This window comes from Anolis carolinensis, chromosome 1 (genome assembly GCF_035594765.1).
Source record: "Anolis carolinensis isolate JA03-04 chromosome 1, rAnoCar3.1.pri, whole genome shotgun sequence".
Lineage (NCBI taxonomy): Eukaryota > Metazoa > Chordata > Lepidosauria > Squamata > Dactyloidae > Anolis > Anolis carolinensis.
In genome coordinates, this window is record NC_085841.1 from 263,283,092 (window position 1) to 263,305,553 (window position 22,462).

A 22,462-nucleotide genomic window follows, 5' to 3' on the forward strand; every position below is an offset into this window, starting at 1 on the left:
CTCTCTGCTTGTCAGCTACATGGAGAAAGGAGGCTTGCTACATGAAGGAATGCCTTCCTTCCCTTTCAGGCAAAGATTGGCAGCCTAGTCTCTGAGGTTTAAGAAAATGAGTCGAACCACACCTTTTTCAGTTCGCATTTTCAACTAATTGTCACTGTAGTTAAAGACTCACTTGAAAAGAATTTGTTTCTTACAACAACCCTAAGGCAAAACTATTCCAGGGTTGTCTTCTTGTCTTCGCAAGATTTGTTCAGAGAGTTTTGCCATTTCCTTCCTTCCACACTGCCTTTTATCCCAGGATCTGATCCCAGATTATCTCTTTATCCCAGGTTATCTGGCAGTGGTGACTCATATATTCCAGTTTAAAGCAGATAATCTGGGATCAGATCCTGGGATAAAGGGCAGTGTGGAAGGGCCCTGAGACCAAGATAATGTGACCTGCCCAAGATCATCCAGTGATTTCCTTGGCCAAACCCTGATCTGCAGAGTTCTAGTCTAAATGCCAAACCACTGACTACACCATGCTAGCTTTCTTCAAACAGTTTTGCTGTGGTTCTAATATCTTTAAATTTTGTGTATTGTTTCACAAAATCCTTGTTTTGTTTCAAATTAGAATGAAATCTTTCCACATATTTATTTTATATGGTGTTTATTATCTTAGATTGCCCTTCAAAGAAAGCAATACTGCTAAGACAATGATTTGCACAAAACTCATGATTGATTCAGCCTTCATAACAGAAGAATTTATACAAAAACAATATTAACAAAACAAATTAGGAAACTGAATTTCAATTTGATGTAACATCTGAATGGACAAATCATGGTTTCCAAGAAGCCAGAACAACAGAATCAGGAACACTGTCCTTCTTTAGGTTTGCAAACAAAGATTTGTGCCAGCAATAACTTGGCATTATGTAACTGCAACTGCATAAGGAAAGCCATCCTGCTATCTTAGGTCCCATCTACACTGCCAGATAAAATCCAGGTTATCTGCTTTGAACTGGATTATATGGTAGTGTAGACTCATACAATCCAGTTCAAAGCAGATGTGGATTATCTGCATTGATAATCTGGATTATATGGCAGTGTAGAAGAGGCCTCAATGCTGCTGCATTGGGAAAACCAGTATGAATGTATTAAACTGGAAGTGAAAGGACAGAAAATAGAAGCAGGGTGATAGCTGGACACTAATCTCTGCTTTGTTAAAGACATGATCGTATTAGTACGATGTCAATACAGAGCCAAAAATGAAAAATATAAAACCTTCAGATCCTAAGTAAAATCAGCACAAACCCTCCCCAAATATTCCAAGGCCATTAGTATTTCATACTTATGGGTCTTGCCTGGAGGAGAAACAAAATGGGCCAGTTTCCCTCTGAAAGAAAAATGCTGACACTTGCAAATGTGCTCCCCTTCCTTCCTCCTTTTTATGCTGGAAGAGACAGACAGCAGGGCTACTTCAGATTGTGCCTGTTATCAGTTGCAGGTTCAATTAAAGCTGCAGCGCCAGCTTTTTTCTTATTTGGTACTAAGACTAAGCAGTTAGAAGAGGTCTAACTGTGTAGTCTTAAATAAGCAGATCCAATAGAACTTTCTATAATAACTTAAAGGAAACACAAACATCTGTCAGCTTGGTTATATAGGGCACATTCATTTTCGTTTGTGCCAAATTTAGCACTTCTTTTTTTTTGCAGGAGCCATGAAACATTCTGCAGGTGATAGAAATGGGACACAAGGTCAGTCTTCCTTTTTCTACTCTGCAAAGGGAAACAGAAATCTTTGAATACTGGCTTGTAATACTTACCTTTATGCCTTTTGGATGTGATAAATTCCTAGATTTGCAAGGATTCAGGGAGATGTTGGAGTTTAGAATAAGACTATGTACACTTACTTCCTTACACTTTATAGCTTATAGATCTAGCATGGGCAAACTTTGGCCCTCCAGGTGTTTTGGACTTCAACTCCCACAATTCATTACAGCTTACCAGCTGTTAAGAATTATGGAAGTTGAAGTTGAACACCTGGAGGGCTGAAGTTTGCCCATGCCTGTTATAGATTTTCTTTGATTCGTTTAAAGTCTAACCTTATTATCATAATTTGAAGAGAATGCAAATAATATTCAACTAGGAAAACTATTTCAACCTGTAAGTTATTTCAGTTTCTTACTCTCTGTTCTTTTCCCCACTCCCCAAATTTCAAAAGATGAGCACTGTGGTGTATTTATTTATTAATTAAAAGAATCCATACTCCCTTGTTTAAAAATCTTGAGCATGAAGTTCAGACTCAGGCCTAAATGCAGCTGTTTAGGAAGGAAATATTTAGCTTGGGTTTCTTGAACTCCCTTCCTTTCCAGATATTTTGGACTACAGATCATATCCTACCAACTCTGCAAAGCTGAGCTCAACCCTCCACCGGCAAGTAGAATTTGCATAGTGAAACGAAAAAAGTGGTTTCCTATGATTTGTAGTAATGCAATCCATTCAAATATTTTAGGATTTCAGCATTTCACTCCTATGTCATTGGGTTTCATGTATAGATCTAGCCATCTTAGAATCCCCCCCCCCCAATTATGCCCACAAGCTAGGAAGTGTAGTGTAAAGAAGTAACTTTTCTAAAATAACTAATATACAGGTCTACATCTAAAAGTTCCCCCCTTCATTTTAGCATTCAAATGTAATTTGTTTTCTGTAACTTTGTACCACATCTTGTTTTTTCTTAGCTCTGTCTTTTCAGCTCCAAAGTTCCCCCTCTGCTTGGCCTCTTTAAAGTGCAAAACTGTGCGATATTGAATAAAAGGATTACATAAACTAATATACTTTTGGCAAAACACAGTAAATATTTGAAAAATCAGCAGACTGGCTCATTCTCACTCTACAGTAACTGGAGCCTGAGCACTCTTTTAATTTGTGATAGCAGATTCAAAGCTAAAGGTTTTCCCCTGACATTAAGTCTAGTCATGTCCAACTCGGGGGGTTGTGCTCATCTAAGCTGCCCATTCCTAAGCTGAAGAGCCGCCGTTGTCCGTAGACACCTCCAAGGTCATGTGGCCAGCATGATTGCATGGAGCGTCGTTACCCTCTCGCTGGAGAAGTATCTACTGATCTACTCGCAATTGCATGTTTTCGAACTGCTAAGTTGGTAGAAGCTGGAACTAACAGCAGGAGCTCACCCTGCTCCCCAGATTCGAACCGCCAACATTTCGGTCAGCAAGTTCAGCAGCTCAGTGGTTTAATCTGCTCCACCACCAGGGGTTATCATTGCACAAAACCCCCAAATAAAACCTCAAATAAACTCAGTTTGATTTCTGAACCAGCAAGGAAGGAAGGCAATAAAAGTTACACATTACAAAGCACTAAACTATCAATTATCCTTACAAAACAATAACCTACACTATAGAACTATGCTTTGTATGAGGTTAGTGGTGGTGTGTAATTACCCAGGGAACATATTTGCCAAAGAGGCTTAAATCGAGATTGGTCACTGATCTTCCTGATTACTTATGTTCCATATTTATCAGTGACTCTTTATCTAGGACTTTGATCTTGAGCACATTTTCATCAAGCCAGTTTCACCAATGTCAGCAGCACAAATGCCTTAAAGAACACATACAAGATTGTGGCGGTGGCATGGAAAATACATCACTGTTGTGAATCTTCCTAACAACCCTGAGAGGGAAGGTGGCATTTTCTCCAATTCAGACAATTCAAACTAGAATGTGGGATTGGCAGTAATGACTAAGTGGATTACAATGGTTCTTCTTCCCTTCCTTCTTTTTTCTAGTTTTTTTTTTTTAAAAAAAGAAGCTCAACATGCAAATATCCCAAGTCTCACGACCACTGAACAACAGCAAAACCGGAACTTTATTTGAAATTGAGTATAAAGGCTTCAGAGGAACACAGATGTAGGAAGCTGAATCTACAGTTCTAGAGGAGAAAGAAATATCTAGCTAGAAACCTAGGAGCAAGAACACAGACATGGCTCAAGAGCCAAGAGAAGGGGGAAAAAACCCTGATTTTTTGGCGAGTGGCAGATGAAATCTAGGAAGACTCGGGTTGAGGAACTGACAGTTACTTCAGGTTTCTTGGTTGGTTTGATGGTTGCTTTATATTTTGTTATAATGTTCCTGTTTTATTCTGTTTTATGCTATTGTCTATGTACTTTGCATATTATATTTTAACTATGTGGAATGGGCTCGTCCCCATGTAAGCCACCACGAGTCCCTTCGGGGAGATGGAGGCGGGGTACAAAAATAAAGTTATTATTATTATATTATTATTTAAATCCACATTGAGCCATGAAGCTCAACGAGTGGTTTTAGAGCAGTCTTACCTACCTCACAAGGCTTCTCCCCAGGCAGCTAATAGGACAGAAGCCACTGCAAAAGTACTGTAAACAACCAGCCCTAGACATTTGCTCAGGTTAGGGACACAGAACCCTTGTGTATGAGCTAAAAACTTGGCTCTTTCAACAGGCCTTTGATAATGTTTAAGATAGCAGGCAGCCTACTATCCTTTGATTGCATGGATTTTTTAACCCACACTTTGCTATACTTTGACTCTGTGGCTCTTGCTAATTTTATATGTCTGGTTCTAAATGTGTTATTGGTTTTAATGTTGATATACTGTATTTTATATGTTGTGTGACACCATTGTGTGCTATTTGTAAGCCGCCTCGAGTCCCTATGGGAGATGGTGGCGGGGTATAAATAAAAGTTGTTTATTGTTATATGATGGTGATGATGATGATGATGATGATTATTATTACGTGAACAAAAACATGATTAAATACATTAACCTGACAGATCATCTCTCTAGGGAATCTCTATATCCTCCAGTGTGACTCTGTAGTCTGGTGGTGTAAGACCTAAACATTGCTACAGAAGCCATATTACCATATATACTTAAGGAGCCCCCGATGGCACAGCGGGTTAAACCGTTGAGCTGCTGAATTTGCTAATCGAAAGTTTGTCATTTCAAATCCAGGGAGCAGAGTGAGCTCCTGCTGTTAGCTCCAGCTTCTGCCAACCTAGCAGTTTAAAAACATGCAAATGTGAGTAGATCAATAGGTACCACTCCAACGGGAAGGCAACAGCGCTCCATACAGTCATGCCGGCCACATGACCTTGGAAGTGTCTACAGATAACGGCGACTCATCAGCTTAGAAATGGAGATGAGCACCAACCCCCAGTGTCGGACACGATTAGACTTAATGTCAGAGGAAAACCTTTACCTTTATCTACTCAAGTATAAGCCAGGTTTTTCTGCCCTTTTTTAGGGCTGAAAAGGCCCCCCTCAGGTTATACTCAAGTGAGGGTCCTGGCTGGCTTATATGCAGGTATCTTATACTCGAGTATACAGGAAATCAGAGTTGGACAGTCTTATCTTAAATTACAGTTTTATGTAAATATTCCAAAACATTTAACCTTGTGATGTCTCAATGTAATTTTATTGGTATCTATTTTTATTTTTGAAATTTACCAGTAGCTGCTGCATTTCCCACCCTCTGCTTGCACTCAGGGCCGGCCGGAGATATTTTTTTATGTAAAGCGGGGGTGCTGAAAAGCGCCCCCGCCACCGGCGCCCTGGCCCCGCCCAGCGTGCCCTGGCCCCGCCTCCCACGCTGCGTGGGAGGCGGGGCCAGGGCGAATAGTGAGGGGGCGGGGCCAGAGTTGGCCCCGCCCCCGTGCCCTGGCCCCGCCTCCCACGCAGCGTGGGAGGCGGGGCCAGGGCACGCTGGGCGGGGGGGCGGGGCCAGAGTTGGCCCCGCCTCCCACGCTACCCCCCGCTCGCCCGTCTGGCCTTTTGTAGCAGGCCAGACTCAGTCTGGCCTGCTACACAAGGCCAGACGGGCGAGCGGGGGTAACGTGGGAGGCGGGGCCAGCTCTGACGCCGCTCCCCCCCCCCCCGCCCAGCGTGCCTTGGCCCTGCCTCCCACGCAACGTGGGAGGCGGGGCCAGGGCACGCTGGGCGGGGGGGCGGCGTCAGAGCTGGCCCCGCCTCCCACGTTACCCCCGCTCGCCCGTCTGGCCTTGTGTAGCAGGCCAGACTTAGCGGAGGTTTCTCCAGGCCGCGATTGCGGCCTGGAGGAACCTCCGCTAAGTCTGGCCTGCTACACAAGGCCAGACGGGCGAGCGGGGGTAACGTGGGAGGCGGGGCCAGCTCTGACGCCGCTCCCCCCCCCCCCGCCCAGCGTGCCTTGGCCCTGCCTCCCACGCAGCGTGGGAGGCGGGGCCAGGGCACGCTGGGCGGGGGGGCGGCGTCAGAGCTGGCCCCGCCTCCCACGTTACCCCCGCTCGCCCGTCTGGCCTTGTGTAGCAGGCCAGACTTAGCGGAGGTTCCTCCAGGCCGCAATCGCGGCCTGGAGAAACCTCCGCTGAGTCTGGCCTGCTACAAAAGGCCAGACGGGCGAGCGGGAGTAGCGTGGGAGGCGGGGCCAGCTCTGACGCCGCTCCCCCCCCCCCGCCCAGCGTGCCTTGGCCCCGCCTCCCACGCTGCGTGGGAGGCAGGGCCAAGGCACGCTGGGCGGGGGGGGGGAGCGGCGTCAGAGCTGGCCCCGCCTCCCACGCTACTCCCGCTCGCCCGTCTGGCCTTTTCTAGCAGGCCAGACGGGCCAGGGCGCACTGGGCGGGAGGCGGGGCACCGTCAGGGCGGTGCCCCGCCTCCCGCCCAGCCTGACGGCGCCCCCCCGGGCCTGCGCCCGAGGCGGCGGCGTCAGCTGCCGCATGAGTGGGGCCGGCCCTGCTTGCACTCAAGTCAATAAGTTTCCCCAGTTTTTTGTAGTAAAGTAAGGTGCCTCAGCAATTTGCATTCCTGTTAAATAAACAGTCCTATTAGGAACCTACATTTGGCTAATTTTTGCTGCCCCACCAAATAAACCAAAAAGGAAAGTATTTAGTCAAGAGAAATGTGCTCAGATTAGGCCTCTCTTAGAAAGAAGAACAGCCAGTAATGTTTTATTCATTGCTGCATGTTAATGAAGTGCCAATGGCAAGGACATAAGCCTCTTTTAAATGCTGAGAATTAAGAACCTGGCTACCTTTCTTACAGAACCTTAGGGCATCAAATTTGCCACCACTGCCAGAACAGCAGCCATGCATTGGACTATCTCTCTTCTTGGACTAGGTGTTATATGAACACGTTATCAGAACAATCAAAGAGAAGGTAATGAGAGGAGCTGAAAATTTAAATGGACAATGCAAATAATAGGAAGATGGTGGACAGAAACTGGTTCACCCAAGGTCATATGTAGCAGGCTATCATAGCTGCAGAGCCGGGATCAAATTCCAAAGTCCAGCTGGGTAATAGAGTGACCGAGGATACACTAGAACATGTGGTCAAATAAAAACAAAAATCAATAGTAAACTTCTTTGAAGGTTGCCAAAGTTAGTTTTGCATTATCATGTCCTTGGAAATGATATTTCAGAATCTGAAAAACCCTTGCAGTATTAACTATACAGCAAGAGGCAACTATGTTGCCAAAGACAATATAGTTGGAGGTGTAATGTGTCTTCAAACTGTCTTGTCAACTTATGGTGAACTCATGTCATAGGACTTTCTTAAGCAAGGAATACTGTAAGGCCATTTTGCTACCGTAATTCCTTCCTCTGAAATATAGTTTATATCACCTGATCTTCATTGGTGATCCCCATTCAAATCCTAAATAGGGCTGACCCTGCTTAGCTTCCAAAATCAGATAAGATCTGCCACCTTTAGGGTATTTAATCAGTCTGACTAGGGCTAGTGCACTATTTTCTTTACTAAAAGCCTACACAATGTCTAGTAAGCTTCTATTACATCCTCATTTACAGATATGGTTCCAGATTGCCATAGCCAGTACAGGATGTTCAGGTCCAATTCGTTCATGGATCTCAATGCCATACTGATGTAAGGTGCCTTACATTCACTATCTCACCATGCGATGCCTTTCATATATCTAGCACTACAAACCCAATCGCCCCAAGATTTTAGAGTGGAGATGAAGAGGTTGTAATTCAACAGATCTGGAGAGTATTAGTAGGATTTTTTATCATGTTAGAATCAAATTGAGAGTATACTGCAAGTCGGTTCTGGCGTGAGAAAATTGGCCGTCTACAGAGCCGTCGCCCAGGGAACACCTGGATGTGTTACCATCCTGCTGGGAGGCTTCTCTCATGTTCCCGCATGGAAGCTGGGGCTGACAGACAGGAGCTCACCCCATCTTGCGGATTTGAACCACCCGCACAAGGGTTTAACCCATTGCACCACTGCAGCTCCTTCAAGAGCAGAAAATATGAAAAACAGCAAGACAGCCTTGGTATCTCAAGTAAATTATTTCTGGTGCTGCATCATAATCCAGCACAGACACACATACACACAAACATAGAGGGTAGATCCACACTGCCAACAATGCAGTTAGAACTGCATGATATAGTCAGTGTATGTGGAGCAGGCATGGGCAAACTTTGGCCGTCCAGGTGTTTTGGACTTCAACTCCCACCATTCCTAACAGCCTCAGGCCCCTTCCTTTCCCCCCTCAGCCGCTTAAGCCAAAGTTTGCCCATGCCTGCTCCAGAGAGTCTCAGGGCAAAGAAACACCCCGCCAGACTCATTGCAGTGACTCACTCCAATGTCACACCATCCAGGCATGCAGTGCTTAAGTGGGCACCTTTTTTTCCGGGAATGAGATTTGTTGATAGTGCAAATCCCACACCGGCAACACGCATCGGTCATCTCTCTTGTGTGCACCATTAGTCACAATGCGCCGGCACCCTGCCCTGCTTTTCCAAAGTCAAAACACAAGCTTGACAAAAACAAGAAAAATCTCTCCTCCGCTGGGATTGGATCTGGCTGCCCTCTCCCTCGGGTGGGAGGAGACTCCGTGGGCAAAGACTGTGCCACGTGGAGGAGGCGGCAGCACATGAGAAGCTACCCAGCTGGAGAACAAGGTCGGAGGACAGGCATCACACACTGCTTGCGAGGAAGGAAAGGCTCGGCTGGATCAGTTTCTGCTAAGCAACCTGATAGTAAACAATATATTATTAACTTCCTACCTGGAGATATCACAGGCAAAGCAGTCTTTCTCACTCACTCACAGCACCAAATCCTCTTTAGTGTGCAAGGGTGCATCAGTGAAGGTGAGAAGGAGAGGCAACTATTTTTATGCCACTTGGAAAAATAAATATTCATCACTGAGTATCAAGATGCTACATACAATGCAGAGGTCCAGACATCAACAAATGGTACTGATCATAGAATCATAGAGTTGAAAGAGACCTCATGGATCATCCAGTCTAACTACCTGCCAAGAAGCAGGAAAATCGCATTCAAAGCACCCCCGGCAGATGGCCATCCAGCCTCTGCTTAAAAGCCTCCAAAAAAGGAACCTCCACCACACCCTGGGGCAGAGGGTTCTACCGCTAAACATCTCTCACAGCTAGGAAGTTCTTCCTAATGTTCAGGTGGAATCTCTTTTCCTGTAGTTTGATGTTTTCATCTTACTGTCATGACTCTATGCCTCAGAATAACAGGAAGTGTAGTTTTACAAGTTCTTTAACCTCATGTATTGCATTGAAAATAAGTTTTAGATGATCACTTCTAAACCTCGAGGGATACAATATTTAATACTAACATTCATTCCCTTCGTGGAATGGAGGTTTTGCAAAAGCAACACTTCACAATATAAATGCTTTAGGGTCAGGATGCAATTTGTGAAAAAGGTTGTAATTCAGATAGGATTGCAAGGTGACATGAAGGGGAGGAAGTCCCAGGGAATGCAATAGAAATATTTTCAGGTAAGGCACACAAGCAGATTGGATTTAGAAGAGCAGCAGGATGTGGAAACTGAGGGTTTTTGACCCCTTGAATGTGCATCTTCACTGTAGAATTAATGCAGTTTGACACCACTTGAACTGCCCAATGGTTCAATGCTATAGAATCCTGGGAGTTGTAGCTTGATTCTATGAAAGTACAGTCTGTTGTAGTTGTCATTGCATCAAGCCATGACTATTAAAATGTCAGACTACGCAAAGAAGCCATTGAAATCCACAAGCATGTGGACAATTTCAACAGAAAGGTGGAAAACATGAAAATGAACCAAATCTGACAACCAGTTTTTTTAACTCTAAAATCAGAACAGTAAACAACACTCAGAACACATGGGAATTCCAGACAGGAAATAATCAGGGCCAGGTAACACCTCCAAACAAAGAATTCCCCCAGGCAGGAAGCAGCCAGGCTTTGAAGCTGCAACGCTATTCAATGCTAATCAATTGCAAGTCACATTTGCCTCCAACAGGCAAGAGTTCTTTCTCCCACCTTGGACCTTCCACAGATATATAAACCCCACTTGCCTAGTTTCCAACAGACCTACAACCTCTGAGGATGCCTGCCACGGATGTGGGCGAAACGTCAGGAGAGGATGCTTCTGGAACATGGCCAAACAACCCAATTCTTGGAAAGACAACTCCCAGTCCCTAACATGTATGCAGAATAACCTGGTCTGCTTTCAAACTTGCCAGGGATGGAGCCGGGGGAGGGGGTGCATCTTCCCATTAGAATTAATACAGCTAGACCCCACTTTCACTGCCAATGGCTCCATGCTGTGGCATCCTGGGAGTTGTAGTTTGGTGACTCTTAGGCAGGGAAGGCAACTCCCAGGACGCCACCGAATGGAGTTATGGCAGTGAAAGTATTGTTCAAACTGCCACAATTCTGCGGTGTAGATGCGCCCTTTAATAGGCGCCCTGCTCCGGATTATTGCCCCGAGAGGGAGTTCATGGCAGGCTCCCTGGCGTGTAATCCTGCCATTTCAGCGGGGCGCGGGCACGAGAGTGCGCGCTCCCAGGGAGGCTAATCCTGGCCACGGTGGGGAGAAGAATCGATGGGGAGAGGGAGGAAGGAAGGAAGGGGAGTGGGATTGCAACCTCGGCTTGCCTTTGCAAAACCTGAACAGCAAGCAACCCCATCGGGAAAACCTTTTAGGCGTACACAAATATAAATCAGTATAAAGAAGGAGACAAAACAGCAATCCGGAGATGGAGCGCTTCTGGAGCACACCCGCCTGCCATTGCAAAGCTAAAGGGGGGAGGCTGAAAAAGGCGGACTTACGGAGAGATCAAGCCGTCTTCCGCTCCGCCTCAGCTGCCGGGAAATCACCAAGCTCCTTGCTGCTGCTGCTCCCGCTCGGCGCTGGCGTTGCCTTTCAATGGTACATGCAAACCAGGATGTCTTCTTCGGTCGCGCGGCTTCTCTCCGGAATCCTGCTCCGCTCTGCACCGCCCCCTCTGGCCGCAGCGTGGAACAGCAAGCGCTTCATCCCCCCCCCCCCCTTTTCCCGGACACGAGCCGCCACTCGCTTACTCCCGACGTGCGCATGCGCACACCCGGCGCCCTCTGTTCTCACCAGATGGTCGGGGTCTCTCTCTCTCTCTCTCTCTCTCTCTCTCTCTCTCTCTCTCTCTCTCTCTCTCTCTCTCTCTCTCTCTCTCGTGAGGAAAGAAGAAATAGAAGGAGGGAAAAATTATGTATTTCTTGTGCTGTCGAAGGATTTCATGGCCGAAATCACTGGGTTGCTGGGAGTTTTCCGGGCTGTATGCCCATGTTCCAAAAGCATTCTCTCCTGACGTTTCACCCACATCTATGGCAGGCATCCTCACCTGCTTCCAACACACAAGAGTTTTTCTCCTACCCTGGACCTTCCACAGATATATAAACCCCCATGGCTAGTTTCCAATATACCTCACAACCTCTGAGGATGCCTGCCATAGATGCAGGTGAAATGTCAGGAGAGAATGCTTCTGGAACATGGCCATACAGCCCGGAAAACTCACAGCAACCCGATGTAATTCTGTGTTGTCCAAGGCTTTCATGGCCGGAGTCACTGGGTTGCTGTGAGTTTTCTGGGCTGGCCATGTTCCAGAAGCATTCTCTCCTGACATTTTGCTTGCATCTATGGCAGGCATCCTCAGAGGTTGTGAGGTCTGCTGGAAACTAGGCAAGTGGGGTTTATATACCCGTGGAAGGTCCAGGGTGAGAGAAAGGACTCTTGTCTAAGGCAGATGTGAATGTTTCAATTGACCACCTTGATTAGCATTGAATAGCCTTTCAGCTTCAAGGTCAGGCTGTTTACTGCCTGGGGGGAATCCTTTGTTGGGAAATGTTAGCTGCCTCTATTGATTCCTGTCTGAAATTTTCCTGTTTTCTGAGTGCTGTTCTTTATTTACTGTCCTGATTTTAGTGTTTTTTAGTACTGGTAGCCGGATTTTCTTTTCATGGTTTCCTCCTTTCTGTTGAAGTTATCCACATGCTTGTGGATTTCAGTGGCTTCACTATGTATTCTGACATGATGGTTGTGATAGTGGTCCAGCATGTCTGTGTTCTCAAATAATATGCTGTGTTCAGGTTGGTTCACCATGGTTCATCACACTTGCCTCTGGCAGACGGATCTTTCTCCCACCCAGACATTATTCCACAGATATATAAACCCCACTTGCCTAGACCTCACAACCTCTAAGGATGCCTGCCATACATGTGGGTTTTCTTTTCGTGCCAGGAGTGACTTGAGAAACTGCAAGTTGCTTCTGGTGTGAGAAAATTGGCCATCTGCAAGGATGTTGCCCAGGGGATGCCCGAATGTTTTGATGTTTTTACCATCCTTGGGAGGCTTCTCTCATGTCTGCATGGAGCTGGAGCTGATAGAGGGAGCTCATCTGCGCTGTTCCTGGGTTGGATTTGAACCGGCAACCTTCAGGTCAGCAACCCAACCTTCAAGTCTTCAGTCCTGCCAGCACAAGTGTTTAACCCACTGTGCCATTATAGATGTGGGTGAAACGTCAGGAGAGAATGCTTCTGGAACATGGCCATACAGCCCGGAAAACTCACAGCAACCCAATATGAATATTGATAGTGATGACCGTCACCCCGGCTTTCAAATTGATTTGAAAACGCAGCGGAGAGTTCCGCAGATTGCTCACCAAAGGAACGGAACGGGACCGCAGCAGACTATTATTAAGAGATCTTTTTTATTTCACTTTCCCCTTCCCTGAACTATGTAACAAAATCCCCCAATAAAAGTAGCATTTATTTTAACAATAACACTCTCTATCTGGTTATTTTGTATCTTTCTCTGACTCCTTCCTTTGCATGCAATTTCTCTCTCTCTCCCGTCCCTTTAACTCCGGCTGAGGTTTCTCCGCCATAGATTAATATGGCGGACGATACAAATCGGCTCATATCTCTATCAAAATTACCCCTAGAACGCTCCTCTTTTAGTCCTAACCCTTTCTAAGGCTCCTGACTCGAAGACAACCAGCAGAACCGGAATCGGTCCAGTTTTCGGCACCTCAACAGCTGATTGTCAAACGGGACCGACCGCTTCCTTCCAGCCTTATCCCGGACTTTCCTCTCCCCGCGGCCCGCGGAATGGTTTTAAGAGATCCCTAGCCCCTTTCTGTGAACTGGGGATGGGGGGATCGCTCTCTCGCGGGGGAGACATGGATCTCCAAGTACCCTCACCCTCTCTGCAGCTGCCAGGGGGTGCCCGGACGGGTGCCCTCCACGTTTCATTCATACTTTCATGATTTTATGAAGGAGAAGAACACTCTTCCCCAGACCTACCCCTGGACTTATGAAATCCTATACTTCCAAAGACTGCAACCCACATGTGCCTCTTCCCCATGCCATCTCTACGAATTCCTCCCATCACAGATGAACTCTTTTTCCTCATGTATCCATGAACTTGCATATTCTATGTACCTGGACACCCTCATGACCCACTGTTGTATGAATTTCTAATCGTTGGGCTAACTTCATGAATTGTGAAATCATGCTGCTTGAACTCCACTCCTATGACTTTCCATATTGGGTTCCCCAGATGTTGTAAACCTCATTCTTATCAAATGTTTTCAATTGTTTATATCATCCATGGTTCCCCTTTGTGCAATGTAACCCCCCACTATGGATTCTCCCTTTCCTCCTTGAAATCTACCTATCTGCCTATATGTATTTATACTCTTTGGGATCCCCGGAAAATATGTGTTTTTCCCAGCTGGGTTTATGTTCCAACTTTATTTTAATTTTCATTTTTATCCCATATAATTGTCAAATCATGGAATCAAATGGGAAATATTATGACCCCAACATGAACCTAGCCCCCATGACCCAGACCTCCCTTCCCAAAAACAAAAGGATAATCTGCCACAGTTTAATCCAATCTCATTCCGATCGCATGGACAATATAGGGCTTGAGTCACCAAATTCCAAAAGGTGATTCGACCCCAAGGCAAACATTGTCATATCCCAGGCCAGGACGCCTCAGGAAGGCACCCTGGGGGGGCCCGTCAATGACGGCTCATCACCACCCTTCTTTACTTCCCGTCTGACACCCCAAGACATATCTAAAAACCTGTGAACGTGACAGGACCCCGGACATCCTTGATGGGTGCCATTAATTCCTTTAGAAATCGGCCGGGCCAGGATTAATCTGGTATTTCCTGTCCGGTCACTTCATTGTTTCAATAGCTCCCGCCTCCTCCTCTCTGATTGGCCCGAGTGGGGATGAAAAGCAGCTCCCCATTGGGCCAGCAGAGCAAAGCGGGAAACGAAAGCCCGCCTCGTTCAACCTCCCAGCCTATCCGCGATCAGATGGGCGGGGGAGCGGGGCGGGAAATTCAAAGGGCTGTCAGACCGAAACATTGTATAAATATGGCTTTATTTGAAACATATGTTACGCTAGTAGATTGAATGATCGCTATTAGCGTCCTTTTCAGCTGAATTGCTCAATAAAGACTCCTTGGCGGATTTTCCTTCACCCTTGGCGGACCTTCTTCATTTCAGGCTTCAGGTTGTATTGCGGCTTATATTCTCCTTTTGGCTTCGCCAAGGTCCGTTCCCTCAGGACCGGATCGGGTCTCTCCTTAAGGGCCCGATCCCCTAAAACGCGGTCGACAACAATAGGCAGCAACATGGTCTGGATAGTTCAGATGTTGTGCATTCTTCCTGGATAAGCCATATCATGTAATTTATTTAAGGGAACTTTCCAGAAACAGAGAGTCTTTTGATTTTTTTAAATCAGCCTTGACAGGAAGAGGCAATGAATCACAATGTTCACATAGTCTCACTTTGCTCATAATCACTGGTCATGAGCCAGCAACATTTGAAAGTGAAGAGAACTGCAGGGAAAAGAAGAAAACCGGTGATCTTTGCATCCAATAAAATGCTGGCTGCCATGAACATCTCACTGAGCAAGGAGGAGTTTTGGGTGTGAAGAATTCAGCCAGATTTAGCCTCTCTTGAAAGACTGTTGCTTGTGGAAACATGAGACTTAATACACTCTGAAAGGCTGTTTGCTGTTTTCACGCCAGATATCTGCAGAAACAGCTAGAATTCCAAGGTGTTCTGAGCTAGATTTTTGTTGTTACATGCCTTGTAGCTGACTCAGACTTACGGCAACCCTGTCCTGGGGTTTTCTTGTCAAGATTTAGTCAAACAAAAGTTGCTATTCCCTTCCTCTGAGGCTGAGAGAGTGTGACTTATCCAAGATCACTCAGTGGGTTTCCATGGTTGAATAGGGATTTAATCATGACAGAACATGACTTACAAGAAAAGATAATGCTGGAGAAAGTAGAAGGAAAAAAGGAAGATGGTATTACAGATGTAAAGACTGCTTTAAGGGAGCCACAGCCCTGGGTTTGCAAGACCTGACCACGGCTATTGATAATCGGGTGACTTTGGGGTCTCTTATTCATAGGGTCACTGTGAATTGAAGTTAATTTGAAATTAGTTAACAACAAACAGCTGGAGTCCGAGTCCAACACTCAAGATTATGTATCAGTGGTTCTTAACCTGTACGTCTCCAGATGTTTTGGCCTTCAACTCCCAGAAATCCTAACAGCTGGTAAACTGGCTGAGATCTCTGGGAGTTGTAGGCCAAAACACCTGGGGACCCACAGGTTGGGAACCACTGCTATATATAATCCAAAACCTCTGCTCTCTGTGCCCGCTTTTGTTGGAAATAGCAATCTTCTACAAGCCTCTTACACTAATTATTTGTTATGTATATAATTGTAATTGTTTACTATATTGTATATATATGATTTGATATGTGGTTTTCCCTTAACTCTATGTTATTTGAGGTTGTAGAAGGGACTGCAGACCATGTGACCAGATCTGGGACTTTTCAGACTGAGACTCCTTTTTAGAAGTCAGTTTGCATCAGAAGCAGTACAGTTTAGAAGTCAGTGTCAGTATGCTGCAGTGTGTCAGTCTGGATTGAGTCAATGTTCAGTAATGTTTTAGACTGAAGAGAGTGTTAGTCTGTATGCAACTGAGAACAGACTAAAACAGAATGCTTTAGAGAACTTATTGTTTAAACTCTCAACAAATAAGAAATTACCTGTATGCTGAATACATGAAGCTTGTAAGTAAATCAACTATGTTACTTTTAATGAAGACTACCTATTTTTGGTCTCTTGAGAGCATGATTTAAAAGCAATATAGGAGAGTAGATGTTTTTGAGCAACTGAAATAACACTTCTGAAGATCTGCTCGTATTTTGTGCATTGGCATATCTTTGTTCCTAACTGTTCAGAGAGATAATAAGGTATATCAGTCTAACAACTGAGAAACCTTATTTGCCTTGCATGAATACTAGTGAATATTTACCACTAAGGAGAAGATTCACTCAAATGAGTATTTAATTCTTCACAGGAAGATCATACTTTACAAAAGGGTTGTGATTATTTCAAATAGTGCAAATTCCAATTAATCTCCAAATAGGTCATGTTTCCAAAAGGCTACAGAGATTTCTGGTTTCCCAAAAGGTAATGTTCTCTAAAAGGTCATACCTTTCCAAAAGTTTTTATTCTTCCAGTTTCCCCCTTGTCTCGAGGTTTTTGAATGGATGATGGATGGCCATCTGTCAGGAGTGTTTTGATTGTGTGTTCTTGCATGGTATGGTTTTGGACTGGATGGCCCTCTAAGATCCTATAAAACTACAGTAAGTTGCATTTCTCTCACCCCCTTTGCAGAAAGTAGAAACTCTTATGTGAATAATCTCTTCCAACCATTACCTATGTTTCTGGAGCAGTTTTAGCTCCCATGGAGAGAAATATCTTAAATAGTAGAGTCCTAGCCCCCCTTTTGTGCCCACTGGCTATGTACTGCCTGAGGGCAGGGATGGGAAATTTGTGCATTGCCAAATATAGCCCGTGGTTAAAGTTAATAAAAGTCGCCATTCAACAATGTCTGGGGTTAGCATGTTTCCCATCCTTGCCTTAGGGCAATCTGGGCGACTAAAGTCTGAAAAGAACATTCCAGATAGTTTGATACTCTTGCCTTTCAACACCCACTCACATCAGAGGCTTAAACACCAGCTTAGGAAGTAGTTTTGTTTTCCTCAAAGGAAGCTCTAAAAAGAGGCCAGTTTCCTCTCTCAAAAGTATATGCGGCTGCTTAGAGTAATGCATTCAACACTCTCTTGAAGAAATGTAGAGCATCACATGCTTTGGTGTGCAGACATGCTTAGCTGCTTGTAAGAAACAGAATTACTTGGGGTGCTTCAATAACACTATGTAACAAAATTTGGAAAAAAATCTGTTCCTGGTTTGAAAGTGTTATTTGCTGTTAAATTGTGCAATACTTACTCTGAAAGTAGTTTTTCTAATCCAGAAACTTTTTTGTGGCTGCCACAAACTATATTCAATCGGTTGATACTCAATGAGATATTCGTTGAAAAACTATAGCAAAATATGCTGCAGGATGTCCCGCAACAATGTGTTTGCAATTTAATAAATATTATCCATGTTTTATGATTAATATCTCTAAAACAGGGTTTCTCTTAGAATCATGGGTAATATATATAGCTTTTTCTGTTGGTGGTACTGATTAGTGTGCATCGTACAATAAATGGTATCTTAGAATTGAAGAAATATGGCATTTTCTTCACTTGCTAATTACTAATGGATCCAGATCTAGGTTGCTGTAAGTTTTCTAGTCTGTATGGCCATGTTCCAAAAGCATTATGTTCTGACATTTCGCACACATCTATGGCAGCCATCCTCAGAGGTTGTGAGGTTTGCTAGAAACTAGGCAAGTGGGGTTTATATATCTGTGAAATGTCCAGGGTGGGAGAACTCTTGTCTGCTTGAGGCAAGTTTGAATGTTGCAATTGGCCAGCTTGATTAGCATTGAATAGCCTTGCAGCTTCAAAGCCTGGCTGCTTCCTGCCTGGGGGAATCCTGGGGATCCAGATCTACTTTATGCCCATGCTTGCTTGTTCTAGATTTACCCTTTCTAAAGAACTAACTTAAGTATTTCCCAAAGGAGATAAAAATACATGAAAGAATGCCCATTCATCAACAATTTAACAATGTTTTAATTACATACTAACAATGGGAAAGCAATGGGCCATCCAACCATGAAATGTTGCACTACTTGCAGTGTTTAGTATGTTTACTTATGAAGTTGCTTCTGGCTTCCCCACCTCTCCTTTAGGCAAAAGAGACAACTTTAGCTTTGACTTTTCAGCCTACTAGACTTATATTACAAAATCCAGCAGCCGCAAAGTAATTTTCACGTAAGTTATTTACATAAGTTGCAAATTTAAGAGCAACTACCGCATAGTGTGTCTCAAGATTCAGTGGGTTGTACTTCTACGTAAGCATGATTACAATTGAGCTTTGTGCTTGCATTTTTAAAAAACTGTCCACACTATTCAAAGCCATTCTCAATCTAATGTGCAGCAAAAAAACCCACAAACTTTTACTTTGTTTTCCCCCTTTAAATGAGGAAACACTTCATATTCAGCCAACATTATGCTGTTACCTAGGTTTCAAGTTCAAAACAAAACTGAATTCTTTTTTTCCCAGACCAAAGAGAGAGCTCAAACTGCTCCACATGGGGGAAGGAAACTTAATTTTCTTTCTATTTTAAAGGAAAGGAAGAAGGGAGAAGAGAATTCGGAACTAAAGAGACCCTAGCAGTTTAACCTGGTCACATTCTTGGATTCATAGCTCCCAGAACTATCTACACAGCACTTCATTTCCCAGTATTTCATTGCATTTACTGTAGTACTTTATAAAAACCTGTTATTCCTTTTCAGGAAACTCTTCCCAAGGAATGTACAAAACAATCACACAAGACTAGCTACTTAACACTTCTATGTTAAATTATTTTTAAAGGCTTTAGAGATAACATGCAGAATAAATCAAAAGCACAAAAATATTAACTGAGGACTTTGCTTCATGGGGAAAAGGCAGCCATAGTAACTTCTGAAACTTAAATTGAGAGGTGAGAAACTGTGCATCCCTCCAGATGATGGATTCATTTTTTGAACAACAACTCCCAGCATCCCAATGGCTTCCTAGCCATTGGGATGCTGGGAGTTGTCGTTCAAAATATGTATAAAACCACACAATTCCCACTCCAGCTTAAATCTAATAGTTACAACTTTTTTTATCATGTCAGACACACTTCTGGTGTGAATGAATTGGCCATCTACAGAAATGTTGCCCAGGGGATGCCCAGGAGGCTTCTTTCATGTCCCTGCAAGCTGGAGCTGGCAGATGCGAGCCCACACCATCTCGTGGATTCGAAGTGGCAACTTCAGGTCAGCAACCCAACCTTCAGGTCAGCAGTCCAGCCAGCTCAAGTGTTTAACCCATTGCGCCGCCACCGCAGCACAACTAACATTCAGCCATTCAATCTATTTCTGAATAGTAAATCTATTCTTATGGAAATTCCATTCTAATTTGGATTAGTAAATGGATTCAGGCAGTAGTTATTTCTCGTGGCATTGATCAATTATTACTGACTGCTTTAAAACAATAAATTGCGGCCTATGTTTTTTTTGGGTTTTTTTGCATGATTCCATAGTTTCATCAAAGCTTATTGTAGAGATCTCTTTTTTCCAGTTACTGTAGTTTCAAAGATGCTTTGAATTCCTATATTTCTTTTAAAGTGAAAACAGATTGACCCGGCTGCCTCTTTGAGTTCAGCAGCATGAAGGTTAATAGATGTTCCCTTATTTATTTAGTAGTTTTTGTTCTAGGAAGCTGCAGGAGGAGTTGTTCCACACACAGTTCAGCCTGTTAGAGAGGAAGAGAAATAACACAATCTGCTTTCGTTTTATCTCTGTACTGAAACACTTTAAGTTATTTTATTGGATGCTGAATGATGGCTTGGCCTTCGCCAGAAACTGCCGGGACCACATGTTAGGAACAGTCCTGCTGCCACCTAGTGCATGGCAAGTAGTACTGCAGGCCCAAGCTTTTGACTTTTTAATTCTATGTTGCTCAAAGGGCAGACAGCCACAGTTTCCGGAGGCAAACTAGTTCAGATAAGCAACATTTTGAAATTCGAAAAAGATCATCAAGAACTAGGTATTTTGTGCATTTTACAAACTGGTAACAAGAACATTATGCAACAGATTGGCTATGGCTGCTTTGGGGAGCTCTGATCTTTTTTTTTTTTTGTAACTTTATTGAAGCGTTTTTTCAAAGATTAAAAAGCAAAAAGAATTCAAAATGAGAAAAGAAATATAAAAAATCCTATATAAAAGGGAAAGTCGAAGGGTGAAGAAAAGGATGAGGGAGGGTCAGGGAGTGGGGGTTTTGGTAAAAAGAAAAGAAAAAGTGTATAGATAGATAGGGTTAAAAACATAAAGACAGAAGAGCATGTGATGATAACTTCCAAACATCTTCATGGAGGTTTTTCCCTTTTCCTTCTTCCTCTGCTATTTCTTTATCTTCTTTCTCCATATCTTTTATTTATATACAGTATTTATATTCCGCCCTTCTCACCCCGAAGGGGACTCAGGGCGGATCACATTACACATACAGTAGCGTCTCACTTATCCAACATAAACGGGCCAGCAGAATGTTGGATAAGCGAATATGTTGTATAATAAGGAGGGATTAAGGAAAAACCTATTAAACATCAAATTAGGTTATGATTTTACAAATTAAGCACCAAAACATCATGTTATACAACAAATTTGACAGAAAATGTAGTTCAATACGCAGTAATGCTATGTAGTAATTACTGTATTTACGAATTTAGCACCAAAATATCACAATGTATTGAAAACATTGACTACAAAAATGCGTTGGATAATCCAGAACGTTGGATAAGCGAGTGTTGGATAAGTGAGACTCTACTGTATAAGGCAAATATTCAATGCCTTAATATAGAACAAAGACAAGACAAACGCGGGGCTCCAAGCTGGCCTCGAACTCATGATTTGTTGCAGCTGGTTGCAGCTGGTTGCTCAACAGCCTGCGCCACAGCCCGGCCCATTTCTTTTATTTAGTGAGCTTTTTTCCTTCTTCCTTTTTTATTATTTTTTCCTATAAGTGTATATATTTATATGCATGCATTTATATTTTAGTTACTTTGTCTATGTATTTATTTATATCAGTGTCTTATATTTTTTACTCTTTAAATATTCTGTTACACTACTCCAATCTGTCTCCTTTATTGACTTTCCCCTTTTGAGAGTAGAAAGGTTAGTCTATCCATATTTCTAATCTCCTGAATTTTCTTCAGCCAATCGTCTTCCTTTGGTATTTCATTTTTTTCCCATACTCTCGCATAACAAATCCTTGCTGCTGCTGTTAGTAGAAACAGGAGCTTATCTTTATTTTTTCCTACTTTTTGTTCATGTATTCCTAATAGTAATAGTTCTGGGCTCATTGGTAATTTTATTGTTAAATGTATTCCCCACCAATAGGTTTTTGCTTTCTCGCATCCCCACCACATATGGTAGTAGGATCCCTCTTTATCTTGGAGAGCTCTGATCTTAACCAAACTATTGCCAGTGATTTTTAACCCATCACCCTTACAGTTGTTTTGGACTACATCTCCCACTGTCCCTGACCAATGGCTTGGCTGGCTGAGTTTTTGGAAGTTGAAATAAAAAAAAAATCTAAAGTGTTAAAGTTTGAGACCCCAGTAAGTTAATCACTGGCCAACACACATTTCGATGCCTCAAATGTTAGACTTGTTTCTCTGTATATCTGACCTGATTCAAAAAATGGCACCAGTTTTACCCAATCAGCTCTAGTTTTTAAAATACTGATTATCATAGAAAACCATGATAATTATAACTAAGGAACTAAAGCCAATGCTATAGGAACAGACCTAAATACCAAGACAACAATAAATATTTCTGATTGGTCACATCTGATTGGTGTTCATCTCAATTTCTAAGCCAAAGAGCCGGTGTTGTCCGTAGACACCTCCAAGGTCATGTGGCCAGCATGACTGCATGGAACACCGTTACCTTTCCACCGGAGCAGTACCTATTGATCTACTCACATTTGCATGTTTTCGAACTGCTAGGTTGGCAGAAGCTGAGACTAACCGGGTGCTCATTCCGCTCCCCGGATTCAAATTGCCAATCTTTTGGTCAGCAAGTTCAGCAGCTCAGCGGTTTAACCTGCTGATCCACCAGGAGCCTCAATATTATACACAGCCATAATTTTACTGTA

The 22,462-nt window shown here is 43.7% G+C and overlaps 1 protein-coding gene across 1 annotated transcript in view; it reads right to left on the bottom strand.

Moving 5' to 3' along the window:
- Positions 1-11,253, bottom strand: part of slc25a22 (solute carrier family 25 member 22) — a 93,587-nt gene extending 82,334 nt beyond the window's left edge. The window contains exon 1 of the mRNA XM_008108314.3: positions 11,085-11,253. The gene's annotated coding sequence lies outside the window, so the exon portion shown is untranslated. The remainder of the gene's footprint in view (positions 1-11,084) is intronic.
- Between the last annotated feature and the right edge of the window lie 11,209 nt (positions 11,254-22,462).